The sequence below is a fragment of the Sminthopsis crassicaudata genome, chromosome 3, assembly GCF_048593235.1.
Source record: "Sminthopsis crassicaudata isolate SCR6 chromosome 3, ASM4859323v1, whole genome shotgun sequence".
Taxonomy (NCBI): domain Eukaryota; kingdom Metazoa; phylum Chordata; class Mammalia; order Dasyuromorphia; family Dasyuridae; genus Sminthopsis; species Sminthopsis crassicaudata.
The window spans coordinates 476701494-476711191 of record NC_133619.1 but is presented as its reverse complement, the minus strand read 5'-3'; the positions used below and the strand labels follow the sequence as shown (position 1 = coordinate 476711191).

General features: G+C 36.8%; 1 pseudogene; it reads left to right on the top strand.

Moving 5' to 3' along the window:
• Window positions 1-239: 239 nt before the first annotated feature.
• Window positions 240-9698, top strand: part of LOC141562239 (small ribosomal subunit protein eS21 pseudogene) — a 110065-nt pseudogene continuing 100606 nt past the window's right edge.

The following is a 9698-nucleotide window of genomic DNA, read 5'->3' as shown; positions in this document are numbered from 1 at the left end:
TTAAAGTAGCATGGGCATCGAATCTCATTTAAATCCATGAATAATCAATCCAGGACAGAAAATGGTGGATATTGCCTAAAACCAATTAAATGGATACTTGCTTAGTTGCCGTTACTTTGAAAAAAATGTATCCAGGTAGAAAATAAATGTTAAGAATCTACATGTGCCCATAGGTTTCAAATTCAACATGCATAATCACTTTTGCTCTTCTGCCTGCACTTGGTCCTTTAGCTTCTGACATGCAGAATGATGCTGAAGAGTCCATGGACCTGTTCGTGCTATGGAAACACTCTAGGAGTAACAGGATCATCAGGGCCAAGGACCACACGTCCACCCCGATGAATGTGGCTGAGATTGACAAGGTCACAGGCAGATTCAATGGCCATTTTAAAACTTATGCAATTTGTGAAGCAATTCATGGAATGAGAGAATCTGATGACTATTCTCCAGTTGGGAAAATATGGTATTGTTTCAAAGAAGTTTTCATTAAGGAAAATTTGTGAAATATGTCAAGTCAAAAGAAAAAACCAAAAAAGCAAAATCAATAGAATATTTCCTCAGGGAAATAAATATCTTACTGATATTAGTTCTGAACTAGTCTGAATTGTTGAGTGGTATAAAATGAAGGCCTTGTCAAAAGCACTTCCTCTTTAAAATTAGATGAGTGATTGAATTAAAGAGAATGTTACTCATATTTCCTGTTAACATCACTAATTCTTGTGCACAGAATGAACCAAAGTACCATCACACAAATTGGTAAACTGGAGTTTGATAGGATGATGAAGTCACTCAGAGTCTTAGGATTTTTCTTAGTCACATTAGTCAGTAGAACCTTATTTATATTCACTCCAACAAAACTACCCACCAGCAACGCACATAAATTTAGGTGGTTGGTCTGGCATTGATAAGTTAAGCAGCCAAAAGCACAAGCCAAGGGAAGTAACAGGAGCATAGTAAAAATGTTCATGGGGAACAGTCTCAGAATACAAAACCAGGAGGAAGAGCGAGGGAGCCTTGATAATTATGAACACAAACTCATCCTACTCATTGCCATATCATTCAAAGTCGTGTTTTTCCCCAGAGTAAGTTGATGGCTCCCGCCATGTCACCATATGGTTTGCTTCTCTTCTCTAGTGGGGAGGAGGAGCTCCTCGCGAAGGTGAATTCTTTACACGAATGCCGCCTTGCTAGTGGAAGTTCGAGGCAGATGGTTTTTCAGATTAGATTCAGAGATCTGATGAATGACTGCCTCCACAGTTGTTATAGCCACCTTCTCCCCCACTGCAAATCTGTTCTCCAACGAATCCCAGAAAAAATTTTCAGAGTGCAAAAATGCATATAACTCTCCAAGAAAAAAGCAGGAGCAAAAGTCAAAAACCTTGTCTTTCTGTTGCATTACATTGTCGAGGAGAGCAGAGTAGGGAATTCTCAGTATTTTAAACAGAGGTTCAACATTCATGTGTAATAAAACTGTGCCTATCCAAAGGTTGATTCATGAATGGAAAGCACTTGCTTGAGGCAAAATCATAAAATGAACTTATTTGTTTTTGAAGCTCTTTTGAGATAGTTTGAGGCTGGCCATTCTGGTTCTGACCACCTTCCCCCAAGACACTCAGTGCTTTTATACTTTGTCCTTTTACCCCAATTTTGCTTCCTATAAAGACCCCAATGGCCCTATTTCCAAGAGTGTCCCATGTCACAAATTTATTTTTCCTATGTTCCATCCATTAGGTGGTACCTACATGGGGCAATACATAGAGTACTGTGCCAGGTGTCAAGAGCTCAAATCCAGCCTCAGACACTCACTAGCTATGTGACCCTGGGCAAGTCACTTAATCTTGTTTGCCTCAGTTTCCTCATCTGTAAAAGGAGTTGGAGAAGGAAATGACAAATTGTTGCCAAGAAAACCCTAAATGGGGTCACAGAGAGTTGGACATGACTGAAAATAACATGTTCCATTCCCTCAGAGCCCTGTTCTCTAGGACTTATCTGAAAAACTATTCTGAGATAAGGAAGATAATGTATTTGAGTTTCTGTTTGTAATGGCTAAGCCTCTCACTCAACTCATCCTAGTTTTAGGAAATCAATACTGTTCTTTGTGTGTTCTTTAGCCTTCTCTCAGATGGTATGGTTGTATTTTGTGAGAGACCTTCTGTGCCATAGTGGCTACCATAGCAGTAGTGCATACTGCAATAGCCCATTGGGGAACAGCACTTAGCACATATAGTTGGTGCTTAATAAATGTTTGTTTATTGAATTATATTTAACATCTGGTAAAACAGAAAGAAGGTCTTTTTGGATCCCTTAAAATTGAACTATGCAGTGTTCTCTACTTGTTTCTTGTCTTCAAATATGAAGGAGGATAGTTAGATAAATGAAAAAAAAAAAAAAAAAAACTAATAGATGGGATTCAGCACTACTAGAAAATGTACCTAAAACTTGGAAAGCTCTAAATAAAAGGTGGTCCTGATTAATGGCTCTGTACCCAGGCAAAGGGGGTAGAGCTACTCTGATTCATTTCCCTTATGTTGGATATAGAATAATAAGAGTGTTTGGGAGTCTAAGGGTCTTAAGGCATCATCTGGCCCAATATTCTCCTTATAGGAAGTGAAGCCAGTGTGTGTTGCCCATCCCAATTGGATCCTAGATTCCAGTTTTTTCTTGGGGACATGCTAAAATTACTAGGGATGATTGATTTTCTCTCCCCTTCAGCTAAGTATCTTTATTCCATGATAACATCAGACTAGGAAAAAAACAAACAAACAAACAAACAAACAAAACATATCTCTTAAACATGGAAATGGGAATGGACCTAAAAAGAAAAGGAATTTTGAACACAAAAAGCTTGGCAAATTTTTCTAGCTTTTCTAAGAATTGAAAGATCTCCCCCCCCCTCTCCCTGGCTCCACTTATTTTCACAGAAAAGCAAAGAAATATTCCTATCTCAATTAGTGTAGTAATAGAGAAGAGGAAAATCATACGTGATTAGAATAAAATCCATATATAATTCTAACAGTCTTATGTTGGTTTAGATTTCACCTTTCCTGTTCATTTCAATCAAAGCCACTAAAACAATGAGGAGCAAAATTGCCCCTCCTCTGCCCAATCTGTAACCTGGAGACAGAGTAGAGAAACCTTCAAAAGATGAACAGGCAAAGGGAGAGGGAGAATTAAGGAATCACCACAATCCACAAATTGGCTAATTAGTCCTGATTCTTTATTATTATATAGGTTAGTTAACAGAGATTAAGAGACAAGGTGCCTAGAGTCTAATAATCTTTATGTCTCTTCTTTTTGCTGTATAAATCCATAAATACACGTGTGTATGTCTGTATCTATATCTATTTATCTATATGTCTACTTATCTACTTACATGCACATATATAATTTTTCCTTCCTTCCTTCCCCCTTCAAGGATAAGTATAGGAATTGAGCTATGATATCATTGGTATAATAAAGGGAATGCCCAGGTAAAGAAACTCCTTCTATCAATACAGGTCGGCATCAGTTTTTTTTTTAGAAAAATATTTTAATATGTTTTAATCAGCCAAAATCCATCTTTTATCCCAACCTCTGCAAATGAGAATACAAGAAAAAATAAACCCATTACAAACTGATCAAACTAAGGTTTCCATATTGTCCATGACCAAAAAACATTTGTTTCATTTTGCCTTCTGAATCCTTCTTTATTAGGAAGTGACACATTTCTTCTCTAGTTTTTTGGAACCATGGCTAGACATTACATTGATATGATTCCATCACATTTATATACTATAACCTGTTCATCCTGTTCATCCATTCCCCAATTTATGGGCATCCTCTTAGATTCCCACTTTGCTAACTCAAAGAACTATAAATATTTTTGTGCATTATTAGAGTTTGTTTTGCTTAGGCCTAATCCCTCCCTTTATCTAGTCTTAATAAAACTCTTTCTCTCCACCCCACCCCACCCCCCACTTCCCTGTTGAGTAAAATAAATTTCTGTATCTAATTGTGGTGTGTGTGTATGTACATATTCTTCCTTCTTTTGAGTAATTTGGTGAGTTTCAAGTATCTGCTCCCCAACCCCCTTCTTTTTTTTTTTAGATATCTATTGGTACACTCTGATTATGTAAAATAATTTTCCCTAACCTTCCTTTCCTTTCCACCCCTTTATATTCTTCTTTTGCTCTTTTTCCAGTCCTAAGATCATCAGGATTTAACAGAACCACCCCAAGTCTGTCTAATTGGATTTCCTCTGTGGCTTTTGACTGTTAGAGTTCAGAAAGGACACAGCCTGCTGATGGATCTGCTTGCTTCATATGTCTCCCCATTCCAATCCTTCCTCTATTCAGCCTCCAAAGTGATTTTCCTGAACCACAGGTCTAATTGTGTAACCCTCTAATCAGTGAATTCAATGATTCCCTATTGTCTTCAGTATCAGATACAAAACATTCTGCTTGGCATTTAAAACCCTCCTTAACCTAGCTCCTTTCTACCTTTTTAATCTTCTTACACCTTACCCCTCCTTATGTAATCTTAACTCCAGTCACATGGGCCTTCTGACTGTATCATCCACAAGATTGTCTATTTCTCAGCTCCCAGCTTCAAATATTTTCTCTGCCGGTCCTCCAATACCTAAAATAATCTACTCTGATCATTTTCTCAAAGTAAAATATTACTCTGTAAAATATATCTGTAACATATTATATATACTCTGTAAAATAATATTATTGACTTCCTTTAAATCTCATCTAAAGCCCACCTCCTACTAGAAGCCTTCCCTAACTCCAAATCCCAGTGCTTTCCCTCTATTAACCATTTCCTATAAATCCTGCATATTGTTTGTTTTTTATATATTGTTTGCATCTTGTCTTCTCCACTAAATTGTAAGATCCTTGAGGGCAAGGATTACTTTTTGCTTTTTTTTGTATCCCAACTATTTAGCACAGTACCTAGCACAAAGTAGGCACTTAATAAATATTTATTAATAGCTTAACATATGTATCATCTCTTTATTTGAATGTAAATAGTTTATTCTTTCTGAGTCCTTTATCGTTGTTCATTCATATTGAGCTTTTTATACTTCATTCCTATGATAGAACTGTAAATTTTCTATACAGCTCTTGTCTTTTCATCAGGAATATTTGAAAGTCTATTTCATTATTTTTTTTTCTTGTACCATAATACTTAATTTTGTTTCTGTTGCAAGTTTATATCCTTTGCCTCATGAAATATTTTATTTCAAGTTCTCCCCTCCTTTAAAGTAGTGACTGTTAAATCATGTTTGATCTCTGTAATGACTTCTCAGTAATTGATTTTTTCTTTCTTTCTGGTTGTTTGGAGTATTTTTTCTTTGACCTGGAAGTTCTAGAATTTGGCTGTGATGTTCTTGAGAGTTTTCATTTTCAGACTTCTTTTAGGAGGTTAGGGAACTCTTTGTTTCTACTTTATCCTCAGATTCTAAGAGATGTAGGCAGCTTTATTTTAGAATGTATTTCCTGAAACAGGACATTCAGATAGTTCAATGATGCTTAAAATTTTTTTTTCTCAATCTTTTTCTTTTTCCCAATCAGTTATCTCTTCAGTCTTTTGACTTTGTGTTAATATTTCTTGATGCTTCAAGGAAGCATTGGCTTATATTTGATCCATTCTAATTTCAGGGAGTTTATTGCATGTGCCATTGTGATAATTCTCTTTCCAATTCTTTCTTCATAACTCTCACTTTTTTTTTTTCCAATTTTTTTCCTTAAGCAGTTTCATTTATAAAAACATTTTAAACTTAAAAAAAAAATCCCTCCTGCTTCATTTCTTCCAAGAATTCTAGTTGATTTTGTGCCCAAACTATGTTTTTATTCAAAGCTTCTCTTGTAGAGCTTTTAAGGTCATTCTTTTCTGGATTTGATTTTTCAACTCTTTTTAATCTACATTCTGACTCTGGATTTAATGTCAGGGCTGAGCTCCATGATACTTAGAGAAGGTTGGGCTGGTCCTGTTGCTGCTTCCTTAGGAGTATTGAGAATTGTATGACTCAGGATCCCAGGGACAGGCTGGGGACTTGCAAACTTTCAGTATTTTCAGAATGGTTTGATCCAGGGCAAAGTGATTGCTTCACTCCTGGCCCGAGTTCTGTAAATTCTGAATCTGAGTTTGGGTTTAAGCAAGGATAAACAGTCACTGTCAACCATCTGGAAAATTTTGTGGCAAAGTTATAAGCTCTCTTCACTCTGAGATTCCTTTCTTGGTTATTCCTATTCTGGTGGGCTAAATGTGACATCCTGCTAGGAGTCTGGGGTCTGAGCCATATCACTGTTGCTGCCGATTCTGAACTTTTTCCTCCCTTGGTGTACCATCCAAAGACTATACCTGGGAACAACAATCCCTTGCATACCTCCTTTCTCAGTCTGCCCTGGAACCCAGAATGATAGTGAGTAACAAAGCTGCCCTTGTGTACCTGTTCCAATAGCAGGGACTTGGTAAAGGTCAGGGGTACCCCATATGGATCTGGGAACCCTTTTTGCCCTGGTGCATAGCTGAGAAGTTGTAGTGCTAGCAAATTCCTTACATGGATCATGCTCTTGGGTTGACACAGTTCCCAGGGTCTTCAGACCTATTTCCCTATTTCAACCCCTTCTGAACAAAGGGCACATTATTTCTTTTTCTGGATTTACCAAGAAGAGGTCAAGTGATTTACCCAGAATTATACTGCCAATGTGTGTCACATATAGAATTTGAAACTAAGTCTTCCTGGTTCTGGAAGTCAGTTCTTTATCCACTGGGCATTGTCTCAATCTAGAAGATTATAAAGATAAAGATTTAATTGTGGGCAGGGCCTTGAGAGAATAAGATTAAGAATAGAGAGATACAGTTCTTATTCCTTAATGGAGCCTAGGCTACTAGAGTGGTAGAGCAGACTGAGATTTACTAGAAAGGATGGGAAAGAATAATATCATGGCAATTATTTCAGTAGAGTTTAAATCCTTTTAGAGCTTATCCTTTGAGGTCAAAGACTTACTTTTTTGTCTCTGTAACTGCCCAGTACCCAATACTTCTGTATCCCCAATATTTAGCATGGTGTCTGGTATGTAAAAGGCACTTTAAAACTTTGTCAAAGTGAATTGAATTCAAATGGTTGCTGGATTATACATTCCCAAGTTTAAACCATCCTAACCTCTTGCTTTCAGATTCATATGTGGCTCTAGCTGGCAACTCAATATCCTCCCCTGAATACTCACCCTTCTGGATACCTATCCTGTCTCTATGAAATTCCTGACTCTGAAAACACACAAAACAGATAATGTTATTTCTTCCCATCCTGCCCTTGGCTGCCCATTCTTTTATTCTAAAATAATTTTGGCTTGGGACCCCCTAGGCCACCTCTGGATCTGCCGTCCTTAAGACAATAATGGTACTTAGAAATATGATACAATAAACATTTATCAATCCATATTATATGCCAGGCACTATCTTAAAAACTGAGTATATAAATTTTAAAAACTTAGTGTCTGCCTTCAGGGGACTGGAGTTGGGCAGAAGTTCCCCATAGGAACATGAAGAAGCTAAAGAGAGACAAAGTCCTAGCACCTCTTTATATATATATTATTTTTCCCCAATTATGTATAAAGACAATTTTTAACATTCATTTAGAAAAAATTTTGAGTTTCAAATTTTATCCTTCCCTCCTTTCATCACTTTCTTCCTCTCAAAGATTAAATAATGAGATAAATTATTGTTAAATAATTAATTGTTAATATTTGAGAGACAGGATTTATCCCACTCTGAAACTTTTTAATCTATTAAACCAAGTCAGTAACTGAAAGACAATGCTGATAATGAGATTGGATTAACTTTCTCCTCAGTTTTGTTCTGACCCCATCCCAGTGGGAAAACCCTGAGTGCTTTATTCAGGTTTGGGTGGGGACAAATTCTTTGATTAGATTGACCAAGATGGGGGTGAGTTGGAAATAAATGACATGTCCAAAGTAACATTCTCCCAGCTCCTCATTAGAAGAAGTCCAGAGTTGATTTCCATTCAGGCATACCCCCTCTTCCAAGGGCATATAAGCACCTTAATGGTCTCCATGAGGGATCTTTGGCATTTGAGTATCACTGACCCTTTTCATTAATTATTTCTGGCATGATTAATAAAATGACTAATGGAGAAATTATATGTGTCAGAATTTGTATACATCACAATAATTTGATCATGTAAAACATATTCATATTAGTTATGTTGTGAAAGAAGAAACAGGCCAAAAGAAAAAAGATAATGAAAGTGAAAAATATGCTTCAATCTGTATTCAGACTCTATGAATTCTTTCTCAGGATGTGGATAGCTTTTTTTTTTTTTTTTTTTTTTTTTTTTTTTTTTTTACCATAAGCTTGGTAAAAGGAGGCTTTGGAAGGAGTTTTATGATGCTCTCCCATCAGTGGGATAGAAGCAACTGAAGGTACTGATGAAGTGTGAGTACCAAAGCTGAAACAATCCCCTGATGATAAATTTTTTGGTGATGGATTTATGGGGGGAGGGGGAAGGAGGGAATTGAGGGGAGCACCAGAGATGATAAGAATTAAAATCAAGCAAAACAATTAGAGGCAGAATTGATCTGGTTTTCCAGGGTTCCTTGAAAGAAGACATCTTGGATTGACTCAGACCCTCCTCCTTGGATCACTGCTGATGAAAACAATTCCCTGAGGGAGTGTAGGATTGATGGATACTGATGGGGATTAAGGAGTTCAGACAGAATTGCTCTGGTTTCAGAAAAGAAGAGATACACTGTGTGGCGATCATTTACCAAAAAGGAAGGGCTGAGGCAGAAGTGAAATTTTTACTTCTCAACCACAGCAGAATGGTTGAGCTACCAACTTTACTTCCTTATGTCTTAATTTAAAGGCACACATGAGATGTTCTTCTTGGAGTTGACATAGAATTGAAACCTTAATAATAAATTCATATATATATATATATATATTCTATCTATCTCCAGAAAGTTAGTTGTGAATTTATTGTAACAACTATGTGGTCATTGAAAGACCTGAAAATTTTGACCAGCGCACTGACTAATCACAAGTTCACAGGTTCAGCCATGGACCCCTGTCTCTTGCTATTCTCAGCAGATTGATGGGAGACCACAGATGAGAAATGAGGCATATTCTATCTGACACTGTTACCATGTCAAATTGTTTTGCTTGACTATTACAAGTTCTGTGTGGTGGGGAGTCACTGGGAAGCAAGTAAAATTTTTTAAATGAACAACAATAAAACACTAATGATATAATAAAGAAACTGCTATGATAAAGAACTACTCCCTACACCTTCCAGAGAGAATTCTCATTTGTGAAAGACTAGGAAAGAAGTACCTTCCTTCTCATAGGAAGAACATGGATTCATACCTTGGCCACGCTATGCAAGAATCCTTTTAAAGCCAGGGTTCTTTATTTTATTTATTTTTTTTTTCCTGAGACTGGGGTTAAGTGACTTGCCCAGGGTCACACAGCTAGGAAGTGTTAAGTGTCTGAGACGAGATTTGAACTGGGGTCCTCCTGAATTCAAGGCTGGTGCTCTATCCACTGCGCCATCTAGCTGCCCCTTCTTTATTTTTTTTAAATAATATTTTATTTTTTTCCCAATTATATGTAAAGACAATTTTTAATGTTCATTAAAAAAAATTTAATTTCCAAATTTCCAAATTTTCCCCTTCCCCCTACTTTCCTGAAAT